Raw genomic sequence first — 26,124 nt, forward strand, 5'->3', positions numbered from 1 at the left:
ACTCTTGCCTTTACAACCTTCAGAAAGGAGCCAATGAAAACAGAGTGACGCCGACTTACAATTTTATTCTATAGTAAGAGTTACAGATATACTGCACCTCCTACGAAGTAAGCCCTCTCCTGCTGACCTCATTTTAACTTCACAATAACTTCATGAGATAAACCTATTTACTACAACTACTAGGTAAAGGTAAAGGGACCCCTGACCATTAGGTCCAGTCGTGGCCGACTCTGAGGTTGCGGTGCTCATCTTGCTTTATTGGCCGAGGGAGCCGGCGTACAGCTTCCGGGTCATGTGGCCAACATGACTAAGCCGCTTCTGGTGAACCAGAGCAGCGCACGGAAACGCTGTTTACCTTCCCGCCGGAGTGGTACCTATTGATCTACTTGCACTTTGACATGCTTTCGAGCTGCTAGGTTGGCAGGAGCAGTTACCGAGCAACGGGAGCTCACCCCGTTGCGGGGATTCGAACCGCCAACCTTCTGATCGGCAAGTGCTAGGCTCTGTGGTTTAACCCACAGTGCCACCCACGTCCCTCTACTACTACTACTTAATTATTTGTATCCCACCCATCTGACTGGGTTGCCCCAGCCTCTCAGGGCAGCTTCCAACAAATTCATTGCACCTTTCCCCTACTGGACTCAAGGCACTGTACGTGGCTAATCCCCAGTTGTTATCCTCACAACAACAGAGTGTGCTGGCTGGGTTGAGAGATGGCGACTGTCCCAAGGTCACCCCAATGTGCTTCATGGCTGGGCAGAGATTGCAACCTGGATCTCTGCAGCCCTCACTTCTCATCACCATGACACAGTAGCTCTGGTAGAGACAGTATGTGGTTCAAAGTCATCTAGTAAGTTTCATGGCCAAGTGTGGATTAGCACTCAGGCCTTCCCGGTCTAAAGCACCCTGGCCATAGATCACCATGCCCTTGTGATGTAATGGAATAAACATTGCAGTGTTCCTGGGTGGGGTGTGTCGTTGGAGATCCCTTGGAAATTCCAGCTGGTTCAACCTGGTGGCCTTCAGCTGTGTTGTTCTGCAGCTCCCTTCAGCCCCAACCAGCATGACCTGGAGTCAGAGATAATGGTTGCTGTAAGGTAAAGGTAAAGGGACCCCTGACTATTAGGTCCAGTCGTGGCCGACTCTGGGGTTGTGGCACACATCTCGCTTTATTGGCAGTGGGAGCTGGCGTACAGCTTCCAGGTCATGTGGCCAGCATGAATAAGCCCCTTCTGGCAAACCAGAGCAGCGCATGGAAACGCCATTTACCTTCCCGCCGGAGTGGTACCTATTTATCCACTTGCACTTTGATGTGCTTTCGAACTGCTAGGTTGGCAGGAGCAGGGACCGAGCAACAGGAGCTCACCCCGTCGCTGGGATTTGAACCGCTGACCTTCTGATCGGCAAGTTCTAGGCTCTGTGGTTTAACTCACAGCGCCACCCATGTCCCTAATGGTTGCCGTAGTGCAACAAAAGAAATTATGGAGAGTGCACCAGGTTGGCAAAGACAAAAATGTCAAGAGGGTATTATTTTGGATGGACATCTAAATTAGCAAAGGATTTCTTGGAGTTGATATATAATGAAATGAAGAAAATGCTTAAAAAGGCCAGAAACCTTCTTATTAGGAATGTTAGGTATGGATGTCCCCACATTTTTATTTCTCTACACAACCATAGCAGCGCAAATGGTTTACACTCAGAAATAGAGAGAGAAAATAATACCAACAGAGGAGGAGTGGCAGGTGAAAATGATGGAATATATGGAATTAGGGAAGCCAACTAACAGAATAAGGGCTCAAGAAGATGGAATCTTTAAGGAAGGATGAAAAATGTTTTCAGAATAACTGAACAATTATCTTAAATCAGGGTTGGAGTAAATTCAGTAGATGTAAGTATTGAAGTTATAGGGAGCAAGGAGAAAATATAAAGAGAAAATATAAATATAACATAAAGAGTAATTAGAATATGCAGTTGTAATTCATAAATAAATGAAATCGTGGAAGAGGAGAAGTCAATAATTATTAATGGTTATATTGATTGAAATGAAAAAAAAATGTAATGGAAAGTATAAATAAAAATATTACATTAAAGTCCTAATAAAACTCAAAAAATAAAAAAGTGGATATTGTTCAGGAGTTGTTGCTGGGGCAAGATTTATCTTAGGAGGTGCTTTTTTTGTCTTTAATCTGGGTTCAATTCTTCTTTCCCTATTGCCAGAACTTACTGTCAATTTTCTGTGGAGATTTGTTAACATGAACTGTTTCCATTGTTTCGTTCAAATTTTGTAATGCCCTGTAACTGTTAGTGTAGTCTGCAAAATGGATTGATGTTGCAAGGAACTTTAAATTTTGTAATGCCCTGCAGCCGTTAGTGTTTTCTGCAAGATGGTTTGATGTTGTGAGGAACTTTGATCACACCAATAAGGGATGATTATCCCCTGTGGATTTGTCTAATTCATTTTTAAAGGCTTCCAGGCTGGTGGTCATCACAGTGACTTGTGGCAATGAATGAAGTGCTGTGACTATTCACTGGATGAAAATGGACTCCTCTTTGTCTGTCCTGAACCCCCCACCATTCCCCAACATCCAGGTTCATTCAGTCCCCATTGGGTTCTAATATTATGGGAGAGGGAGAAAATATTATGGGAGAGGGGTGCTCAGTCCTCCTCATTGGCCTATTTTTGGGGGTCCTCCCTCCCTCCCTTCAGGGTTCGCCTTCTGATGATGGCAAGGTAATATTATTCAAGCAACGACACCCATGCCTGAAAACCAGACATTGAGGAAATGGAGTTTTTGAATTTGTTTTTATTGCAAGGAACAATCTCATATACTCAATGTGCAAGCTCATGATGCTTGGGTGAAGAGGGTCAGGGCTACTGGGGAGTGGGCCACAGCCAACAGAATGGCTGGGGCAGGTTCCACAGGGTGTGTGTGTGTGTGTGTGTGTGTGTATACGCGCACACACTGGAACACCTGATCTTGGTGATCACTGGTAGGAGGAGGAGTTATGCTAAGACCAGACCATGTCATTACCGAGGAGGCAGGTTTCGTCATTCCTGCCTCTGGGTCTGGTCTTGACCGGATGGATACTGGAATCAATAAGGGAGACCCACATGACCTGAAGGTGCTGCTGTGCAATGCCAGGTCAATGATGAATAAGACCACTGCCATCCACGACCTGATTGTGGATGGAGGACTTGACCTGGCATGTGTAACAGTGACTTGGTTGGATGAAGCAGACGGGCCTGTCCTTGCCGCTGCTTGTCCACCAGGTTTCTCTTACACACAGCAACCCAGGTCATGTGGGCAGGGAGGGGGGGTTGCAGTGATTTTTAGGAAGTCACTAGTTTACACCAGGTGCCCTGTTGGGAAGATCCAGTTTTCTGAGTTCATGTTCTGGAAGTTGGGCAATAGGAGCAGTACAGGATTCCTTTTGGTGTACTGACCTCCCCACTGCACCAAGGATTCTCTGCCCGAGCTGCTTCAGGTCATGGTGGATGTGCTCCTGGAGACACCTAGTTTGGTTGTCCTGGGGGATTTCAACATACAGATCTGCTGCACTCATGTTTCAGAAGGAGATAGCTTGGATCAAATGAAAAGGGCAATCTTCACATGTCTCCTCCTCCTCCTCCTCCTCCTCCTCCTCTTCCTCCTCCTCTTCCTAACTCATCACCACCATATCTCTCAGACACCTTTTCAAACAGGACTCGCATTTTAATACTGGAGGGGCTCTGCTTCTCTGCTCCCTCCACCTGCCGTTTCCCGCTCTGCATCCCATAATAATTGGCCAGCCTGTCCTTCCCTTTCTCCTTTCCACCCTAGAAGATGACAAATCCCCCTTTCTCCTTCCCAACCCTGTTTCTGAAGCCGCTTCACTCTTCTGTTCAAAACCCCCTGGAACCACTGTCAGTATGGCTGTAGTTTGGGGTGATGGCATCTCCAGATCAGAAACATCCAAAGGGCAATGGGTTAGGGTCCATTCCAGGTGATTTCATGCCAAAGGTGTTTGGAACTGAATGTGGGACACTGTACATGAAATATATGGGACTGAATCCTGAGCTATTTAAACAAGGTGGAGGGGGGCACGTTTTATGCCTCTGCACAACCGTGCCTGCTGACACCTCCTTCTCATGGGCGTAAGGTCCCATTTTGGCTTCAATAGCAATGACGCTCATGCTTGAAAATAAACAAGAGAAGTAATAGGGCTTTTGGATCTGCTTTTATTGCAAGGCACAACTCATGTAAGCCTTGAATATGTTGCTTTTTTATAATCTGGATGCTTTGGGGAAGATGTCTCTAGCTGGGGATGAAGCGGGATCCAGCGGATCTCAAAAAGAGAGGGAGCATCTTCCATTTTTCAAAGTCAGCCATTTCTTATCCACGTCTGAAACATAAAAACCAGCAACAAAAAGACAACAGTTAACTCAGTTTCATAGCAAGGTGACTATGTTTGAGACATGAAAATACAAAGCAAGCATTTCAACAACAACAACAACAACAACAACAACAACAACAACAACAAATCTTTATTACGGTTGAGGACCAGCGTAAGGAGGGAGGGATACAATCCTTTAAAATATTTTTAAAAAAATGTTTTAAGAAACTAAAATAAGTTAAGTCTTATAAGATTCTATAAGAATCCAAAAGAAGATATGAGAACATTAGACAAGCCTGGAAGAGCAGAAAAGGTTAGTAGTATATAGGACTACAGCCATCAGTCTACAGAGCACTCTAATACGAGTCCTCATTATATCTAGTTTGTGGTACAGGCCATCATCCGACAAATTTTGAGCACTGCTGTGCAGAATCTGGCAATGATGTCCGTTGCAGCAGGGTTTGTATCTGAAGGCAGCAGGGAGTTATTGAATTGTCCTGTGCACTGGCAATAGCAATTGGGGTCCTGGCTAGATCCAGTTGGCGCTCAGTGTCTACAACACGTTGTTTTAAGAGAGCTTTGGCTCTCATAACCATTGGGTTGAGATAGGTCTCAGTTTCAGTTTTTCATTTTCAGAAACTGAAAATGTACCCCTGGGGGACAGTGTTTTCTAGGAGCAATTACAAATGCCACAGAATAGTGAGCGAGCTTTCAAGGTCTCCAAACTTCTCCTGCAGACTGGATGTTATGCATGGCAGGAATTTGTTGTCTTTATGGCCCTGAGGAAGAGTTCTGGGGAAGCAGGAAGCTTGCACACCATTTTGTGAGAGTGTTTTGAGAAACACAGGAGGTACTGGCACCCTGGGGTCCCTTCAGTCCAGTTGCTAATTTCTCTGTATGCACCCAAGACAAAAGCCTACTGCCTCAGGTTATTTCTTTTAAAAAATAAAATAATACTGAAGCTGCTTGGAATTGAATGTAGGAGACTTGCATTCACTCTTCTGTTTAAAACCCTCTGGAGTCGCTGTCAGTATGGCTGTAGATTGGGGGTGATGGCAACTCCAGATCATCAAGATCCAAAGGACAATGGGTTAGTGTCTAGTCTTGGTACTTTCATGCCAAAGGTGCTTGGATCTGAATGTGGGATACCTTACATGGAATATATGGGGCTGAATCCTGAGCTATTTAAACAAGGTAGAGGGGAGATTTTTTGTGCCTCTGCACAACCATGCCTGCTGACACCTCCTTCTCTTACAAGAAGTGAAGCGTGCATGACTAATTAGTTATAGAGAAACTAAAGCCTGTAATTGTACTCATCAGAAACTCAAGGACCACCCAGAATAAAAAGCTCTATATTGCATCAAAAAACCTTTCCCACTAATTGGACGCTACATGCACCAAATTTCTTGAGAGACTTGTGGAAGAGACAAATCTATTTTTTTTAAAAGTATTCCGTAAAATTAATAATAATAATAATAATAATAATAATAATAATAATTTATTTATATCCCATTCTCCCCAGCTGAAGCCGGGCTCAGAGCAGCTAACAACAGTAAAATTATACAGCATTCTAAAATCAATTCATTGTAAAATCAGTTCAAATCAAATTAGTGGCAACCATAGGGCTAGACCTCTGTGAGGATTACCAAAGGAGGGGGTCAGGCTGAGCCTTGGCCAAAGGCCTGGTGGAACAGTTCTGTCTTGCAGGCCCTGCGGAATGATATCAGTTCTCTTGTGACAGAGCGTTCCACCAGATTGGAGCCACAGCCGAAAAAGCCCTGGCTCTGGTTGAGGCCAGCCTAACCTCCCTGTGGCCCAGGACCACCAAGGTGCTTTTGTTTGAAGACCTTAAGGTCCTCCGTGGGACATACCAGGAAAGGCAGTCCCATAGGTACAAGGGTCCTGGGCCGTAAAGGGCTTTAAAGGTTAAAATTCCATAAAATCCAACGAAACTGAGACAAAAGAGGCTACCTTTGGTTTTCCTTACCAGTTTTACATGCAATGCAGTTTTCCATATATTGCTGCACCTTAATGGTCATTATGTGAACCAAAGGAGAGCCATCCTTTGAAAGGCAGTTCTCCCTCCAAGTAATGTGTTTATAAAATGTACAGGAAAAAGAATAACTTCATGAAAACAGCATGAAAATATGGGTTATATTAGGGGGAATTGCATAGCAATGATGGGCGTAATGGGGAAAATTCAGCAACACAGTGCATATTTCCCCTAATAGACACACTTTAGTTGGCAATTTTGTCCGATATATACATTTTTATGCAAAGAATTCCCACTAAAGAGATTTCCACTAAAGAAACATCTCTAGTGAGAAAAGTGAGCTTCCTTTGCAAGGCCACAGAAGAGCAACTGTACTCCTCTCCTTCTTCCGCCCCACAATTGGCTGGCAGGTGGCCCTCTGTCTTCTTCCTCTCCATCCCTTACCTGGGCAAGCCAGGAGCAGCAAAGAGAGAACTGCCAAGCACAGGTGAAAGATCTTCAGGGCTTCCTGACGTGGCAAAGCTGAATGCCAGCTTGTAGGCCAATTCGAGCCCCAAAGGTTGCCAAGAGAGGGCAGGGAGGGAGAGGGAGATTAAATAATTGTAATTTCTTTGGGACGTTGTGTCTTAGGCTGACGTGGAAGAGAACATGGCCAAAATCACATGCCTCTCCCTTCATTCTGGCAGTCATAGCAGTTTTCACCGAAGTGAGATCCCAGTTACTGATCACAAACATTTTCAACGTAGAAGATGACCAAGTCCTCTTTCTCCTTCCCACCCCTGTTTCTGAAGCCGTTTCCCCTTCCCGTCCAGCAACACTCAAGGAACTGCACTTTATGATGCCACAACCAGAGATGGCACTCCTGCCTAAAGCACAGTCCATACAAATACTTTCCTTAAGTCACGTAAGCCAAGCAGGGTCCCAGGGAAGGCAGCAAGGCCACCAGGAGGAGAGGGCCAGGGATGTGCAGCCAGTCAAGGCAACAACCTTAAACATCTTGGGAGACCTTCTTGACTGTGAGTCCTGGAAGCTCTGCTGCTTGCTCACAGGCCTTTTCCCACCTGGGTTCATTCAGCCCAGCTGCTTGTTACTCTGCAAAGTCCCAGAGCAAAAGTCTGCAACTTCAGATTCTTTTTTTATTTATTTTAGTGAAGGCATTTGGAACTGAATGTGGGACACTTTGCATGGAATATATGGGACCGAATCCTCAGCTATTCAAGCAAGGTGGGGTAAAGAAAATCGCAGTGAGCAAATGCCCAGCAGCTATTAAAGCTTCAGGATGGACAATTATATTGATCCTTTGTCCAATGAGAAAAACAATGGATGAAACTGCATATTAATCTAAGCATGCAAATAAAGTGTGGTTTAAGGATTGGACCAAGAGGAATTGGCAAAACCTCACAGAGCAAAGCAATCAGAGAGAAGGCTGATCCCTGAGCCGGACAAGCCTTGAGGCAGGTGAGGACGCTGCTTCAGGTGGCAGAAGCCCCCAACCAGGCAGAATGCCCATGGGTGCCCCTCCTGCCCTGCTGCTTCTGCCAGTGGAAGAGAAGTATCTGCATCATCAGCACTGATTTTGGACAAGATCTCTGCCATTTGGGGCAATACGGGAAGTGCCGCCCTAGGCTGATTCTGCCAAAGGTGTCTTTTGCAATGGACAAGGTATGAAAACAACTGGCTGCGCAACATATTAAGTTTGCAATCACAGGGCGATGTATTCAAGGACCACTCAAGTAATTGATGCCTTGTGTAACAAATGGAACAGGTAGCTGGTACTCGCTGCTCTATCAAAATGACATTCTGTGTAATAAAAAGGTTGCATTAGAGATACTTTGTACTGCCAGTGGTTGTTTAATTAATGAAAAACATAATTAAGACAACTGTAAATGTTGCAGGCTGTATAACCCACCTATATGATGACTATAATGAGTTTTGTTTTGGTTATTTCTGTTTCTGAAGGAATAGAATGGCTCTAAGACACAGAAGGGAGGGAAGAGGGAGGGAGAGAGGGAGGGAGGGAGGGAGAAAGAGAGGAGAAATGAGTTTGTACTGATGAGGTTTTTTCATAATGGAGGATATAAGAAAGGTTTAATGGAAAAGTCAAATGGATTTTAACAGTGGATAAATGTTGTATTAAAGAGGTTAAACTGGAATCAGATAAATTATCATCAACTTGTAAAGAAACCTATTGATCATCACAAACCTTTTCCAAGTTATATGTAATTAAGCTATTTTCTCAGTTCACTGGGTCCCTTAGCCTAAACCCAAGAAGGGATGTCCATTCAGGGAGGTAGCCTAAAGCTACTCAGATCAGAGGCTCCTCAAAATGATCTGTCCAGAAAATGCTGTGAGAGGGGCAGGGCATGCGGAGGAGAAATGATCACCTGCTCTGGCCACTTGTTTGAATCTCATTTGCCAAGCTGAATTTCCCTTCTGTAAAAATTATACAATGGCGGAAAGCTCCCAATGTCAGTGAAACCAGCAGGACACAAGAATGGGAGTTTGTCCCAGCCCAGGAGAAAACAGGAAGTTTATTTACTGGCTGGACAAACATCCCTTCTCATGTGTAAACATGTCCACTCTAGGAATGTTGTATTTGACTGCTTTGTGTTTCACACCCCACATACCCCTTCTCAGGCAACACAACATGCACAAACATAAATAACTTTATTCAACCACCCAGAGTCCCAGCTTGACATGTAGGTTCTGGAAACTCTCTTGGCAGGGGTTTCGTCAGGATGTCAGCAGTCATCTCCTTGGTGCGGCAGTAAGACAGTTCCAAAAGTCCGTCCTGGATCATCTCACGTACATCATGCTACTTCACGCCAATATGTTTTTTTCCTCACATAGAACTTCTCACTCTGTGTCAGCTTCAGGCAACTCTGATTGTCCTCTAGCAAGCTGACAGGTTCCTTTCTCACCAACCCAAAGTCCTTGATGAGTCGATCAAGCCAGGCAACCTCTCTGCATGCATCTGTCGCTCTGATTCTGTACTCTGATTCTGTGGAAGACAATGCTACACAGCTCTGTTTATAACTACCCCATGCAACAGGTCCATCCCCAAACATAAAAACAAATCCACCTGTGGATTTATACTGAGCATTGTCCCCAGCCCAATCCGCATCAGTATACCCAACCAACTTCTGACAGCTGGTAACCTTAACTTACAATTCATTGTTGGAGCCAGCTGTCACAAGTGGCATTTGTTTAGTATAAAATAAAGACACAGAAAGCCAGCAATATTTCCATGATAAGAGAGAGCAGCCACTCTGTCTGCCCTTCTCCGATTTATTCTCCTTTGTTCTGTCCAGCCGCATGGCCGTTTGCCAATCTCATGTTACCTCATCCAGTCAAGCTTTTATTGCCCCTTTACCATATAAGGTAATCATTGCCCAGAGGAATGTCAGGGGGCACCCTGCAGTATTTACAAGCCTCTGCCTTGGCTTTATGACTCCCACATGCCCTCTTTCTTTATTTTATTAATCAGAGGCATAAATGTCCATTCCAATACGATTATATCGAGTGCGATAAGCGACTCTTGTGAAACCGGAAGCGGGCCATGGACTGGAGAACCATGCAGTACACATAGAAATTAAAGAAGGAATACATTGTATACAACAACACAAAACAATGCAAATAACTACTATAATGATCACTAAAATCAATAAATGTCGAAGCCAACTTCCATCCGGAAGCCAAGAATAGAACCATGCCCATGGATCTGCCACAAGGCAACCATAACTCTCTTTGGAGTAAATAGCCACTATTACTACTCTGTTGGGAACAAGTAAAGGCTGCAGTAAATAAGAAATTGATATGAAATTGCTCATCAGCAGTATTTGCTAAGCCAGGGATAGAAGAATTCTGACTCCAATTTGCATGGTAGGTTTCTTTCCTAATTTTTAACCATGCACTCGTGTCACTCCTACAGCACTGAGATTGGTCACTGTATGTTCCTGTAAGAGAACAAGAGCTATTAAAAGTGAATTTCAATGTATATTGACAGTTTGGATATATGCCCCATGATTCTTTCCCCTCTCTAATTTGAAAACAAATTGGGGCAGGCTCATGGAGGGTCAATTGTACTGGAGGCCAATAAGTTTGGTTAGATGATATAACATTTATAAATTGAAAGGATCCATTAATAGGCACACTATGAAGCTTTATGCCTGAATGACGGGCAAAAGGGGGCATATTTTACACAACCAGCATCTAGAAGCATGCAATAAACTGGTAAACTTAATCATATCTTGCACAAAAATATTATTCCTCCATATCTTATGATAATTTTCTCCCCTAAAAGTCTTATTCAACAACACAGTTCTTATAGTTCGAGAGTGGCTGAGCTGTGGATGCTGCCAGCCAGAATAGGATTCTGATGACAGCTGCTTGCCAGCCGATAAGGTGAAATATGGTGGTTTCAACTCTTCCTTGTATAACGGTGCAGGAAAGGATGACAAGGCAATTGGTGAGGAAGGCAAACACTGCCAGATGCAGTTCATGTGCAGCACCTCTAGGTGGCGCATGCGGAAAGGTTTCGATGCTTCATCCACAAAATGCTGACAAAGTGTAGGGGAGTTCCGCATTCTGTGAGGCAGGACAACCCACTGATATCGCTGGGTGGGCTGCAAATTGTTATATATTGGCAATGTAAAAGCGAACCGTTCCCTGTCTGCTGGATCCAATGGGATGAAAGTGGTTCAATGTGGCTAAAAGTCAATTGTTCAGAAATAAGCTGTTCAGAAACGAGATGGTGCCATTGCTGCGGATTTTTCTTTTGGTGGAGGCCACTGTTCTACCCACACTGAGGTATCGGTGATCTTGGTTTGCCACGCTGGAAACGTTGTATCGGTGGCTACAGGCTGGTTTTTATTTTGCGCTGCCACCAGCAGATGAGCTGCTGTACCTACAGACTGACAAATGCGAAGCATGGCTGCTGTGTCTGTGGCAGGATTGTGTATTATCGGTTGTAACGCAACCTTACAATCCTCATTTGCATTTTCAAAGGCCAATTGTTTGATAATTATTTGTTTGGCTTCAGGATTTTCAATTTGTCTACTCACTGCTGTAAGCAGCCTGTCCATGAAGGAGGAATGATTCTCTAGGTTCTTGTCTGATTGAACCCCACCTAGACTGAACACTGGTGGGTTCTGGAATTTTTCTCATTGCTTGTTGAGCAGCAAGAGCAGTATCCCTCAATAAGATCTGCAGCAGTGTGGCTTGCACTGAAGCCTGAGCAAAGGGCCCACGCCCCATCATAGCATCCATCACATCTGCGAGGGTAAGATTAGGATTATTCCCTCTTGCTTGTTGCAGTAAAGCAGGAGCATAAGCACGACAGGCGATTTCCCATTCATGGGCAAACAATACACCAGCTGATGGGGGTAAAACTGTACGTGCCAAAAGCTTGATGTCATCTGGCACCAACAGCTGGGCTAATGTAGCTTCCAAAAGAGCTTGTGTAAATGGAGCTTGCAGTCCATTTGTCCTAACTGACAATTGAAGCTCTTTCAAGATTTTAAAGTCAAAAGGTTGGTGCTGGGCTTGAGTTCCTGCTGGAGCACCAGCAGGGGGCACAATAACAGGGAATGCCATGGTATCCTGTGATAAGGAACAGGCAAGTACTGCACCTTGAAAAGGGGTAGCTTGTTCTGCCGCTGAAAGAGTAGGGTCATTTCCAGCCAGACCACTGTATTTTTGCAGGATTGGGTCCTCTGGTGAGGAACTGTAATCTGGAGGTTTGGGGTCTGGGGCTGCTGGCAAAACAAGTGCTGGAACACATGGCAGAACAGCAGGCTGAATTAAAGAAGCTGAAGGTTGTGTTGGCAATGCAGCCATGGAGATATTTTTTGGTGATAAAGAGCCCATAGCATAACGAATCTTGCACCACGCATTTAAAATTCGAACACCGAAACTGGGATGTCCATGAAAATGTGCTCCAATCTTATCCCATTGTTTTAGTTCCCATGTCCCATCTGCTGGAAACCAGGGGCAATGCTCATCGATGGCCAGAATGAGCTGTATCAAATCACCCTCAGGAACTTCCAATTTGTTGGAGGAGAGGAGAAATTTTAAGTCCTTTAAAAATTTCTGTTGCGGAGATGACAGGGAGCTGCCCATATTTCTAAAATCAATATAAAAGGGATCGACTCACCAGGGATCCTTAGATGAAATCAGCGCTGTGCAACCCTCACCGGACGTAGTGAGTCGATGATCGAGAAGCCTCTCACGGTTTCCTTTGAAGTCTGAAGTCAGTCTCACACTGCTTCCTTTAGCCTTTGAAGTCAGTCTCACACTGCTTTCTTTAGTCAGCCTCCTTTCTTTTAAGTTTTCCTCTTCTTTTAATTGAGCCTCAGAGAGGGCACCACTTGTTGGAGCCAGCCGTCACAAGTGGCATTTGTTTAGTATAAAATAAAGACACAGAAAGCCAGCAATATTTCCATGATAAGAGAGAGCAGCCCCTCTGTCTGCCCTTCTCCGATTTATTCTCCTTTGTTCTGTCCAGCCGCATGGCCGTTTGCCAATCTCATGTTACCTCATCCGGTCAAGCTTTTATTGCCCCTTTACCATATAAGGTAATCATTGCCCAGAGGAATGTCAGGGGGCACCCTGCAGTATTTACAAGCCTCTGCCTTGGCTTTATGACTCCCACAATTCATGGTACCCTTCAAATACCGCACCACCCTTTTTACACCTGCCCAATCATGCTCAGTGGGAGAATTCACTTTTCTACTAAAAATCCCCACAGCATTTGCTAAATCAGGTCTACATGTGGTAACTAGATACAAGAGTTTACCAATTGCTGACCTGTATTCACTGTTGTCTGGCAACAGCTTTGAATCCTGCTGATTCTTCTAGAAGTTCGTGGTCATGGGTATTGCAGCCGGGTGTGCATCTTGCATCTGCGGATCTTTTTTCTCTGATTGAGAAGAAATGAGCCATCTTCTTCTTAAAAGATTTAACTATGTGTTTTTTTGGGGGGGGGCTCTTCAGTTCCTTTTTATTCTTATTAGGTATTTTGTGGTATTACTGTATACTGTAACTTGAACAATAGGTTTCTTTACAAGTTGATGATCATTTATCTGATTCCAGTTTAACCTCCTTTAAATCCATTTGACTTTTCCATTAAAACTTTATTATTTCCTCCATTATGTAAAAACTGCATCGATACAAACTCATCTCTTCTCCCTCCCTCTTCCCTCCCTTCTGTGTCTTAGAGCCATTCTATTCCTTCAGAAACAGAAATAACCAAAACAAAACTCATTATAGTCATCATATAGGTGGGTTATACAGCCTGCAACATTTACAGTTGTCTTAATTATGTTTTTCATTAATTAAACAACCACTGGCAGTACAAAGTATCTCTAATGCAACCTTTTTATTACACAGAATGTCATTTTGATAGAGCAGCGAGTACCAGCTACCTGTTCCATTTGTTACACAAGGCATCAATTACTTGAGTGGTCCTTGAATACATCGCCCTGTGATTGCAAACTTAATATGTTGCGCAGCCAGTTGTTTTCATACCTTGTCCATTGCAAAAGACACCTTTGGCAGAATCAGCCTAGGGTGGCACTTCCCGTATTGCCCCAAATGGCAGAGATCTTGTCCAAAATCAGTGCTGATGATGCTGGTGCTTCTCTTCCACTGGCAGAAGCAGCAGGGCAGGAGGGGCACCCATGGGCATTCTGCCTGGTTGGGGGCTTCTGCCACCTGAAGCAGCGTCCTCACCTGCCTCAAGGCTCTGGGATCAGCCCTGTCTTTGATTGCTTTGCTCTGGGAGGTTTTGCCAATTCCTCTTGGTCGAATCCTTCAATCACATGGTATTTGATTGTTTACTTTAATATGCAGTTTCATCTATTGTTTATCTCAGTGGAAAGGGATCACCATAACTGTCCATCCTAAAACTTCAATAGCTGCTGGGCATTTGCTCACTGTGATTTTCTCCCCTCCATCTTGTTTGAATAGCTGAGAATTAAAAGGTAAACCTAAAGGGACCCTGACAGTTAAGTCCAGTTGCGAACGACTCTGGGATTGCGGCGGTCATCTCACTATACTGGTCGAGGGAGCCGACGTTTGTCCGCAGACAGTTTTTCCGGGTCATGTGGCCAGCATGACTAAGCTGCTTCTGGCGAAACCAGAGCAGTGCACAGAAACACCATTTACCTTCCCACCAGAGTGGTACCTATTCATCTACTTGCACTTTGACGTGCTTTCATTTTTTTAAAAAATGATATTTATTAAGAATTTGGAAATTACAAAGAGAAAAAAAAGAGAAAAGTCAAACACAACAATACAATACAATACAGCACAAAAACAAAAACACTACATAGATATAACAAATCAAAAAGAAAAACAATTAAAAACACATTCAATACTTTCAATATGATTATCTTTCCTTAACTTGTTTCAGTGACTTCCTCGCACCTCCCTTTTTTGTATCCCACTTCAATTAATTGTTTCAGCAAATCCTTTCCATCTTCCTCAATTCTTTGTCCTATAATTTATCTTAACAGGTTCTAACCTTATTTTCCCTTTAATCCCTTTACAATTTATTGCACTTAATTCTTTATAGCATTTCTGCTAAAACCATGTAGCTTCATTCCAACATCTTTCTAACATTCCTTAATTTTACAATGTTTCTGTAGATAGTCTTTAAATTTCTTCCAATCTTCTTCCACCGACTCTTCTCCCTGCTCTCGGATTCTGCCAGTCATTCCCGCCAGTTCCATGTAGTCCATCAACTTCAACTGCCACTCTTCCCGGGTGGGTAAATCTTGTGTCTTCCAATACTTTGTGATAAGTATTCTTGCTGCTGTTGTTGCATACATAAAGAAAGTTCTGTCCTTCTTTGGCACCACTTGGCTGACCATGCCCAAAAGAAAGGCCTCTGGTTTCTTTAAGAAGGTATATTTAAATACCTTTTTCATTTCATTATAGATCATCTCCCAGAATGTCTTAATCCCTGGGCATGTCCACCAAAGGTGAAAGAATGTACCTTCAGTTTCATTACATTTCCAACATTTATTTTCGGGCAAATGGTAAATTTTTGCAAGCTTGACTGGTGTCATGTACCACCTATAAATCATTTTCATTAAATTCTCTCTTAGGACATTGAATGCCGTGAACTTCATACCTGTGGTCCATAACTGTTCCCAGTCAGCCATCATAATGTTATGTCCAACATCTTGTGCCCATTTAATCATAGCTGATTTCACCGTTTCCTCCTGAGTGTTCCATTTCAACAGCAAGTTATACATTCTTGACAAATTCTTAGTTTTGGGATCTAACAATTCTATTTCCAATTTTGATTTTTACACCTGGAAGCCAAGTTTTTTATCCATATTATATGCCTCCATTACTTGGTAGTAATGGAGCCAGTCTCACACTTTATTTTTTAATTTTTCAAAACTCTGCAATTTTATTCTGTCTCCATCTTGTTCCAAAATTTCCCAATATTTCGGCCATTTGGCTTCCATATTGAGTTTTTTCTGAGCCTTCGCTTCCATTGGTGACAACCATCTTGGGGTTTTATTTTCTAACAAATCCTTGTATCTCATCCAAACATTAAACAGTGCTTTTCTAACAATATGGTTTTTAAACGCTTTATGTGCTTTAACCTTATCATACCACAAATATGCATGCCAACCAAATACATTGTTAAAACCTTCCAAATCCAGCACATCAGTGTTTTCAAGAAGCAGCCATTCCTTCAGCCAGCAAAATGCAGCTGATTCATAATAAAGTTTAAGGTCTGGCAGGGCAAATCCACCTCTTTCTTTAGCATCAGTTAATATCTTAAATTTTATTCGAGGCTTCCTGCCCTGCCAGACAAATCTAGAAATATCTCTCTGCCACCTCTTGAAACAGTCCATTTTATCTAGAATTTGCAATGTTTGAAACAAAAACAGCATCCTTGGCAATACATTCATTTTTATCACTGCAATTTGGCCTAACAATGATAGCTTCAAATTTGACCATATTTCTAGATCCTTTTTCACTTCAATCCAACATTTTTCATAATTGTCCTTAAATAAATTCACATTCTTGGCGGTCATATTTATCCCTAGGTATTTCACCTTCTTAACCAATGTTAATCCTGTCTCCTTCTGAAACTTATCTCTCTCAATCACAGTTAGATTTTTCTCTAAGACCTTAGTTTTCGTCTTCTTCAACTTAAAACCTGCTACCTGACCAAATTCTTGCATCAATTCCAATACCCTTTTAGTACTAGATTCTGGCTCCTGTAAAGTCAATACCAAATCGTCAGCAAAAGCTTTCAGTTTGTACTGTTTAGCTCCCACTTGTATACCTTTAACCAATTGGTCCTTTCAATCATATTTAGCAAAACCTCCAGGACCGATATAAAAAGTAATGGAGAGATTGGGCAACCTTGCTGTGTTCCTTTCTCAATCTTAAATTCTTCTGTCACTACATTGTTCACAATTAATTTTGCCTTTTGTTCTGAGTAAATTGCACCTATACCATTTTGAAAACCTTGACCTACCACCATTCCCTGTAAGTTCTTCTTCATAAAACTCCAGGAAATATTATCAAAGGCTTTCTCCACACCCACAAATATCAAAACTGTGTTGGTATTAATATTCACTTGTAATTTTTCTAAAATATTAATTATGTTCCTCGTATTGTCAGACAGATGTCTGCCCGGGAGAAAGCCCGCTTGATCTTTGTGGATTTCTTCTACAAGCACCTTTTTTAATCTCTTAGCCAAAATATCTGCAAAAATTTTGTAATCCACATTAGCAGTGATATGGGGCAGTAGTTCTTAAGTTGTGTCTTTTCAATCTCTGTTTTCGGTATAAGTGTAATGTAAGCTTCTTTCCACGACTCAGGTGACTTTTTCCCTTCCAAAATTTCATTACAGACTTCCTTCAATGGTTGTATTAACCATTCTTTCAGGGATCTGCAGTATCTTGAAGTCAAACCATCTGGTCCTGGAGATTTACCCAATTGCATATTCTGTATGGCCCCTTCCACTTCCTGCTCCGTTATTTTATAATTCAGCATTAACTTGTTTTCCTGAGAGATTTTCTGTAATCCATTTATTTTCAAAAATTGATCAATGTCCATTTCTTTCTGCTTCTCCTGTGTGTATAATTGTTTAAAGTACCTCTGGAAGCACTTTCTAATCTCCACTGGATTCAGTATATTCTTTCCTTCCACTTCCAAATTCGGTACCAAATTAAAACTTTTTAAAGGTCCAATTCTTCTTTACTACTTTACTCACGGGTAGTTACTTTTGGATCAAATTGTCCACAGGAAAAAGTCAGCGCTCTCCGGCAACGGCCGTGCGGCTTCGCTCCATGGAAAAAGCAGTCGATTTGAAGCACCGCGCCGCTCACCCCACCTCGCTCTGGATCCCCAAAACTGAGTGGGGGGGCACTAAAGGTGCCCACCGAATCCCACATTCACAGGCTTCACCCGCCTGTGATTTTTGAAGGGTCTCTGCCTTCGCCGTGACGGCCAGACCCGAATTTCCACAGGGCAAATTCCTCCCGGTCAGAGGAATTCCGCCATTGCCGATTGACGGAGTCCTGCCATCATGAGATGGTGTTTAGCATAGAAAAAAGACACAAAGAGTCAGCTATATTTTCATGGTGGTAAGAGCAGCTCCTTTCTCTGCCCTCTCCCGATTTATTCTCCTTTGTTCTCCTCAGCCGCATGGCCGTTTGCCAATGTCTCACGTTACCTCATCTGGTCAAGGCTTTTATTACACCCATCACCATATAGGGTCATCACTGCCCAGAGGAAACACAACTCCATTTAAGGTCAATACATCCTAATACATTGTAAGGCACAGAGTGCTGGTCAGCCGAGGTCAGGGGCACCCTGTGGTATTTACAAGCCTCTGCCTTGGCTTTATGACTCCCACATGCCCTCTTTCTTTATTTTATTAATCAGAGGCATATATTTCATTACCAATACGGTGATATCGAGTGCGATAGGCAACTCTTGTAAGGCCGGAAGCAGGCCGTTGACGGGAGAACCATACATTACATACAGAGATTAAAGAAGGAATACATTGTATACAGCAACACAAAATAACGCAAATAACTACTATAAGGATCACTAAAATCAATAAATGTCGAAGCCAACTTCCATCCGGAAGCCAAGAATATAACCATGCCCATGGATCTGCCACAAAGCAACCATAACTCTCTTTGGAGTAAATAGCTGATATTACTACTCTGTTGGGACCAAGTAAAGGCTGCAGTAAATAAAGAACTGATATAAAATTGCTCATCTGTGGCATTTGCTAAGCCAGGGATAGAAGAATTCAGACTCCAATTTGCATGGTAGGTTTCTTTCCTAGTTTTTAGCCATGCACTGGTATTTTTCCTATAGCACTGAGATTGGTCACTGTATGTTCCTGTAAGAGAACAAGAGCTATTAAAGTGAAATTCAATGTATATTGACAGTTTGGATATATGCCCCATGATTCTTTCCCCTCTTTAATTTGAAAACAAATGGGGGCAGGCTCATGGAGGGTCAATTGTACTGGAGGCCAAAAAGTTTGGTTAGGTGATATAACATTTGTAAATTGAAAGGATCCATTAATAGGCACACCATGAAGCATTATGCCTGAATGACAGGCAAAAGGGGGCATATGCATACACAGCCAGCATCTAGAAGCATGCAATAAACTGGTAAACATAATCATACAAAAACATTATCCCTCCATATCTTATGATAATTTTCTCCCCTAAAAGTCTTATTCAACAACGCAGTTCTTCTAGTTCGAGAGTGGCTGAGCCGTGGATGCTGCCAGCCAGAGTAGGATTCTGACGACAGCGGCTTGCCAGCTGATAAGGTGAAATATGGTGGTTTCAACTGGACTAGGTCGTCTGCTTCTCTTCCTTGTATAACGGTGCAACAAAGGATGGCGAGGCAGATGGTGGGGAAGGCACTTCCGCAATTGAAGGGACTCGCCATGGCTGCACGCATCGACCTGGAACCCACAAAGGCTTGTCCTCTAGGTGGCGCATGCGGAAAGGTTTCAATGCTTCACCCACAAAATGTTGACAAAGTGTAGGGGAGTTCCACATGCCCTGAGGCAGGACAACCCACTGATATCGCTGGGTGGGCTGTGAATTGTTATATACTGGCAGTGTAAAAGCAAACCGTTCCCTGTCTGCTGGGGCCAGTGGGATAGAAAAGAAACAGTCCTTTAAATCAATCACCGCCAACTGAAATTCTCGTGGGAGCATATTTGGATTTGGTACGCCAGGTTGTAAAGTTCCCATTGGCTGTATTTGTTCCTTGACTTTTCTCATTGCTTGTTTAGCAGCAAGGGCAGTATCCCTCAATAGGATTTGCAGCAGTGTGGCTTGCACTGAAGCCTGAGTAAAGGGACCACGCCCCATCATGGCGTCTAGGATGTCTGCGAGGGTAATATTTGGATTATTTCCCCTGATTTGTTGTAATAAAGCCGGAGCATATGCATGACAGGCAGTTTCCCATTCGTGGGCAAACAATACACCTGCTGATGGGGGTAAAACTGTACGTGCCAAAAGCTTTATGTCATCTGGAACCAAAAGCTGGGCTAATGTGGCTTCCAAAAGAGCCTGCGTGTATGGGGCTTGGAGTCCATTTGTCCTTACTGGCAATTGCAGCTCTTTCAAGATTTTAAAGTCAAAAGGTTGGTGCTGGGCTTGAGTTCCTGCTGGGGCACCAGCAGGTGGCACTATAATGGGAAATGCCAGAGTATCCTGAATTAAGGAACAGGCAAGGACTGCACGTTGAAAAGGGGTGGCTGGTTCTGTTGGTGAGAGAGTAGGATCATTGCCAGCCAGACCACAGTATTTTTGCAGGATTGAGTCCTCTGGTGAGGAACTGTCCGGAGGCTTGGGGTCTGGGGGTGCGGGCAAGGCGAGTGCTGGAACAGGCGGCATCACAGCAGGCTGGACTAAAGAAGCCGGGGGTGATGTTGGCAATACAGCCATGGAGATATTTTTTGGTGATAAAGTGCCCATGGCATAACGAACCTTGTACCATGCATTTAGAATCCGAACACCAAAGCTGGGGTGTCCATGAAAATGTGCCCCAATCTTATCCCAATGTTTTAATTCCCAAGTTCCATCCTCAGGAAACCAGGGGCAATGTTCATCGATGGCCTGAATAAGCTGTATCAAATCACCCTCAGGAACTTCCAATTTGTTGGAGGAGAGGAGAAATTTTAAGTCTTTTAAAAATTTCTTTTGGGGAATAGACAAAGAGCTGCCCATTTTTCTAAAATCAATATAAAAGGGATCGACTCACCGGGGATCCTAAGATGAATAGCGCTTTGAAACCCTTGCCGGGGTCGATGATATCCGTAATTTGGATCAAGAAGCCTCACAGGGTATCCTTTGAAGTCAGCCTCACGCTGTTTTCTTTAGTCAGCCTCTTTTCTTTTAAGTTTGCCTCTTCTTTTAAGTTAGCGTCACATGGGGCACCACCTGACGGAGTCCTGCCGTCATGAGATGGTGTTTAGCATAGAAAAAAGACACAAAGAGTCAGCTATATTTTCATGGTGGTAAGAGCAGCTCCTTTCTCTGCCCTCTCCCGATTTATTCTCCTTTGTTCTCCTCAGCCGCAAGGCCATTTGCCAATGTCTCACGTTACCTCATCCGGTCAAGACTTTTATTACACCCATCACCATATAGGGTCATCACTGCCCAGAGGAAACACAACTCCATTTAAGGTCAATACATCCTAATACATTGTAAGGCACAGAGTGCTGGTCAGCCGAGGTCAGGGGGCACCCTGCGGTATTTACAAGCCTCTGCCTTGGCTTTATGACTCCCACAGCCGATGGCGCTAACCCGGAAGTGCTTTCGAACTGCTAGGTTGCCAGGAGCTGAGACTGAACAACGGGAGCTCACCCCGTCACGGGAATTTGAACCACCAACGTTTTGATCGGCAAGCCCAAGGCTCAGTGTTTTAGACCACAGTGCCAACTGTGTCCCTTAGCTGAGTATTAGGTCCATGCAAAGTGTCCCACGTTCAGTCCCACATGAAAGCACCAGGCCTGAGCATGAAAGCTCAAATGAAACGTCAAAGCAGAGAAGGTTAACTCATTGGCCTTTGGATGTTTCTGTTCTGGGGATCCCATCACCCCTGATCTTGAGCCACATTGACAGCGACTCCATGGAGCACAGGACGGAAGAGTGAAGCGGCTTCAGAAACAGGGTTGGGAAGGGGGAAAGGAGGTTTAGTCATCTTCTTGGGTGGAAAGGAGAAAGGAAAGGACAGGTTGGCCAATTATTATGGGGTGCAGAGTGGACATGGCAGGTGTAGCAAGCAGAGAAGAAGAGCCCCAAATGTTTGAAAATATTTTTGTAAGTGGCTTTGAGTCTAGTTAGAAAAAGGTTTTTTGAGAAATAGGATGATTATGATGATTGCAAGAATGAGAAAAAGGACAGGAGAGCATGTGAAGATTGCCCTTCCTTCAAGTAAGCAAAGAGTCCATCATTTCACCTTTGAAATCTCCTTGCCCTGCACGTCCCACTCAACCTCTTCAATCAGTGGACTTGAATTTTCTTTCTTTCTTTCTTTCTTTTGGAAAAAATGTTTGAAGCTATTACTACTACCAGTGCTATTTCCTGGGGGGATGCAGGGGTCCGCATACCCCTAAACATTTTGTGAATCTAAGTTTGGCCAGATTGAGGAGCAGTATTTCACTATGAGAAGGAAAATGAGAGTAACCCTAAGCATATTTTTAGCGGGGAGGATGGGGGAGCACTGACAACTACTAAGAATAATCACTGTGGGAAGTGAGCATGTGAAAAGTGCCCTTCTTTCAGGTAACCACAAAGGTCTAGCAGTGCGGTGGGGACAGGTGAGGGGTGAGTCATTTCCCTGAGGGATAGATCCCCCTAGCACTGCCTATGTGGGGCATTGAATCCTCATCATAAATTTTTCATTTGATTCAAGCTATCTCCCTCTGAAACATGAATACAGCCCATCTGAAAGTTTGTGATCTTACTTCTGTGGAAAGTGCTATGACTGACAGAATGCAGGAATGCCATTCCAGAGGCACGTGATTTTGGCAACGTTCTCTTCCACGTCAGCCTAAGTCACAACGTCCCAAAGGAATTACAATTATGGGAAGCCCAGCCCTCTCTTGGCAAGCTTTTGGGGCTCCATTTGGCTTAAAAGCTGGCTTTGCCTGGCTTTGCCACCACAATTCATCCTGAGCCATGAAGATCCTTCACCTCTGCTTGGCAGTTCTCTGTTTGCTGCTCCTGGCTTGCCCAGGTAAGGGATGGAGAGGAAGAGGGACACCTGCCAGCCGATTGTGGGGTTGAAGAGGGAGAGGAGTACAGTTGCTGTTCTGTGGCCTTGCAAAGGAAGCTAACTTTTCTTGCTAGAGACATTTCTTTAGTGGTAAATTTTTATATAAAAATGTATATATCAGACAAAATTGCCTACAAAGGTGCATCTATTAGGGGATATATGCACTGTGTTGCTGAATTTTCCCCATTATGCCCATAATTGCTATGCAATTTCCCCTTTTATAACCTATATTTTCATGCTATTGTCATGAAAATACACTTTTTCAGGTACATTTTTTAAACACATTACTTGGTGGGAGAGCTGCCTTTCAGAGGACGGCTGTGCTTTGATGTTCACATGTTGACTTCATTATGGCAGAGTAATATAAGGAAAAGGGGACGTGAGTGGCCCTGTGGTTTAAACCACTGAGCTTCTTGGGCTTGGTGATCAGAAAGTCGGTGGTTTGAGTCCCCGTGACAGGGTGAGCTCCCATTGCTCGGTCCCTGCTCCTGCCAACCTAGCAATTCGAAAACACATCAAAGTGCAAGTAGATAAATAGGTACCGCTCTGGTGGGAAGGTAAACCGCGTTTCTGTGTGCTGCTCTGGTTTGCCAGGAGCAGCTTAGTCATGCTGACCACATGACCTGGAAGCTGTCTGTGGTCAAACGCCGGCTCCCAGAGTTGTCTGCAACTGGACTTAACTGTCAAAAGAGTCCTTTACCTTTTTTTTTAATATATGGATAATGGCATCGCATGTAAAACTGGTAAGGAAAAATAAAAGTAGCCTCTTCTTTTCTCAGTTTGGTTAGATTTTATGGAATTCTATGCAAATTTATGGAATATGTTTTACAAAATAAAATTTTGATTTCTCTCTTCCACGAGTCTTTCACTAAATTTGGCATATGTCGTGTCTAATTAGTGGGGAAGTTTTCTTGATGTAATATAGAGCCTTTTATTCTGGGTAGTTCTTGGGGCTCTGATGGCTTCAGTTACAGGCTTTAGTTTCTCTATAACGTATAAGCCATGTGTGCCTCACTTCTTGCTGTCGTGTTTCGTAGACTGACACCCTCCACTCATGAGCAAATATCTGGATAAGCAGATTGACCATTTCTTCTTGTGAATATAGCAAGGGTGGTAAACACCAGTGGCCACTGGCAGGGGGTGGGGTGGGGGGTAGGAGTTGGGATGCCACAGCACCCAGAGTGTCACAGAGCCTCTCTTGTTCAAAGGGCTGTGGAGTTGTTTCTCTCTTTCATCCAGTTGTGAATTAACTTCCTTCTCCCCACATATGTTTGTTTCTCTCTTTGCACAGGATCTGCACAGGCCAAGAAAATTAACAATGCTAGGCAATGCCTTAACACCAAAGGTGGTGTTTGCCACCCTATGAGTTGTCCTGATAATCATGAAAAGATTGGAGAATGTTTTCCTAGTTTTCCGTGTTGCAGAAGGTAATTTCTTCTTGCCAAATGAGAATTACACCTCCCGCCCCTCTCCCATAACCCTCTGGATTGATCATTTTAAGTACCCAGTGCAGAGTCCCCTAAACTGATCATTCTTTGCCTGCAAGCACAATTGCTCCATTGCAAAAATAAAAATAAAAATACCTATGCCAGAATCAGCCAAGCGTGGCACATCCCATTTTGCTGCTTGATGCAAAATGCTAATTGCTGCTTGGCCATTCTGCCGGCACGGCTCCTAAGCCCATCTACCTGCTCCTCCTGCCATGGCCTGATCTGCCCCAGACACACACCATACCCTGCTGGTTGCAGGCACAGAAGCGGCACTACCATTGTTGCCCATTTTAAGCAAGATGGTGCTGAGTTCTTTCCCCACAGGCAGAACCAGCGGGGTAGGAGGGGCACCAATGGGTTTGTTGTCTGAGGGGCTTCTGCCACCAGAAGCAGGGTCCTCACCTGCCTCATGGCTGGCCCAGCTGTCTTTGGCCCCTTTGCCCTGTGAGCTTATGCCAGACCTCCTTTGCCAAATCCCTAAACCACACCGTATGGGCACATTTAATTTGTTGTGCAGCTTCATCCATTGTTTATCTCAGTGCCTAAGGGATGTCTATTCTGCAGCTTTAACAGATGCTGGGCACTTACTCTGTGTGGTGTCCTTCCCTCCACCATTTAAGATTACCTCAGTTTCACATCCCATACATTCCAGGCAAATCTCCCACTTTCAATTCCAAGCAGCTTCATTCTTATTTTATCTTTTAAAGAAAGAACCTCAGGAAGTAGACTTTTGTTGTGGGTGCATACAAAGAAATTAGCAACTGGACTGAATGAACCCCAGGGTGCCAGTACCTCCCGTGTTTCTCAAAACACTCTCACAAAATGGGGTGCAAGCTTCCTGTTTCCCCAGAACTCTTCCTCGGGGCCACAAAGACAACAAATCCCTGCTGTGCATAACATCCAGTCTGCAGGAGAATATTGGAGACCTTGCAAGCTCACTCACTATTCTGTGACATATTTAATTGTACCTAAAAAAGAAAGTCCCCCAGGGGTAGGGGTGTCTCAGAGACTGCATTTAATTTTCACTGAAAGGTGAATCTATGTAATTCATAGTTTCTGGAAATGAAAAACTGAAACAGACCTATCCCTACCCAATGGTTTATTATCATGAAATGTTTCTTGTGGTCCAACATGCCTTGCTTTGTGTTTTGATGTCTCAAATATGGTCACTTTGCTATGAAACTGTGTTAACTGTTGTCTTTTTGTTGCTGGTTTCTATGTTTTAGACAGGAGGAGTGATAGATGCCTTTGAAAAGTGGAAGATGCTCCCTCTCTTTGAGAGCCGCTGGATCCCGCTTGATCCCCTGCTAGGGACTTCTTCTCCAAAGCATCCAGATTGAAAAAAGCAACAGTTTCAAGGCTCACATGAGCTTGTGCCTTGCAATAAAAGCATATCCATAAAGCCTTTTCTCCTCTGTTTTTCATTTCTAAGCATGAGTGTTATTGCTAGTAAGAACCCAAAATGGCACCTTACGTCCATGAGAAGGAGGTGTCAGCAGGCATGGTTTGTGGAGAGGCCCAAAACGTCATTAGAAAGGAAGACTAAAAGGGGGTGAGGATCCCCCAAAACAGTCTAGTGAGGAGAACTGGGCCACAATGTGGAAAATGAAGAGTGACAAAATATGGGGGGTGGAATGAGAGGGAGAAGAAGTTCAGTTCTGCTTCCATTTAAATGGTAACCAACCTGAGTGGCACTCTTTTAAAAAGTATTCCAATTGAAATATAGTCATCCTTCAAAACCCACAGGTGTCTGAATTTTGGGATTATTGAACTGACAAGACCAGATCTGGAAGCTTCTTCTTATAGATTCTAGGCCCCTCCAGCTACTGGATTACAGGATGGGAAGTAGTCCAGGCTTTTACAGAAACTAGCTCCACCAAGCCCACTTATTATTATTATTATTATTATTACGCGTAATTGCATGCACATGTGCCTACCAAGAAGAATTCTTCATCCTAGCATCACATG

The 26,124-nt window shown here is 43.7% G+C and overlaps 1 long non-coding RNA gene across 1 annotated transcript; it reads left to right on the forward strand.

Annotated features, from left to right (window-relative positions):
• The first annotated feature begins 983 nt into the window (after positions 1 to 983).
• On the forward strand, positions 984 to 25,558 carry LOC307211993. Its single transcript, XR_013836699.1, has 2 exons — positions 984 to 1,097; positions 25,383 to 25,558. It is a non-coding gene; the product is annotated as an uncharacterized lncRNA (long non-coding RNA).
• The last annotated feature ends 566 nt before the right edge of the window (positions 25,559 to 26,124 follow it).

Source organism: Podarcis cretensis, assembly GCF_951804945.1.
Source record: "Podarcis cretensis genome assembly, chromosome: 3".
In the NCBI taxonomy this organism is placed as follows: Eukaryota; Metazoa; Chordata; class Lepidosauria; order Squamata; family Lacertidae; genus Podarcis; species Podarcis cretensis.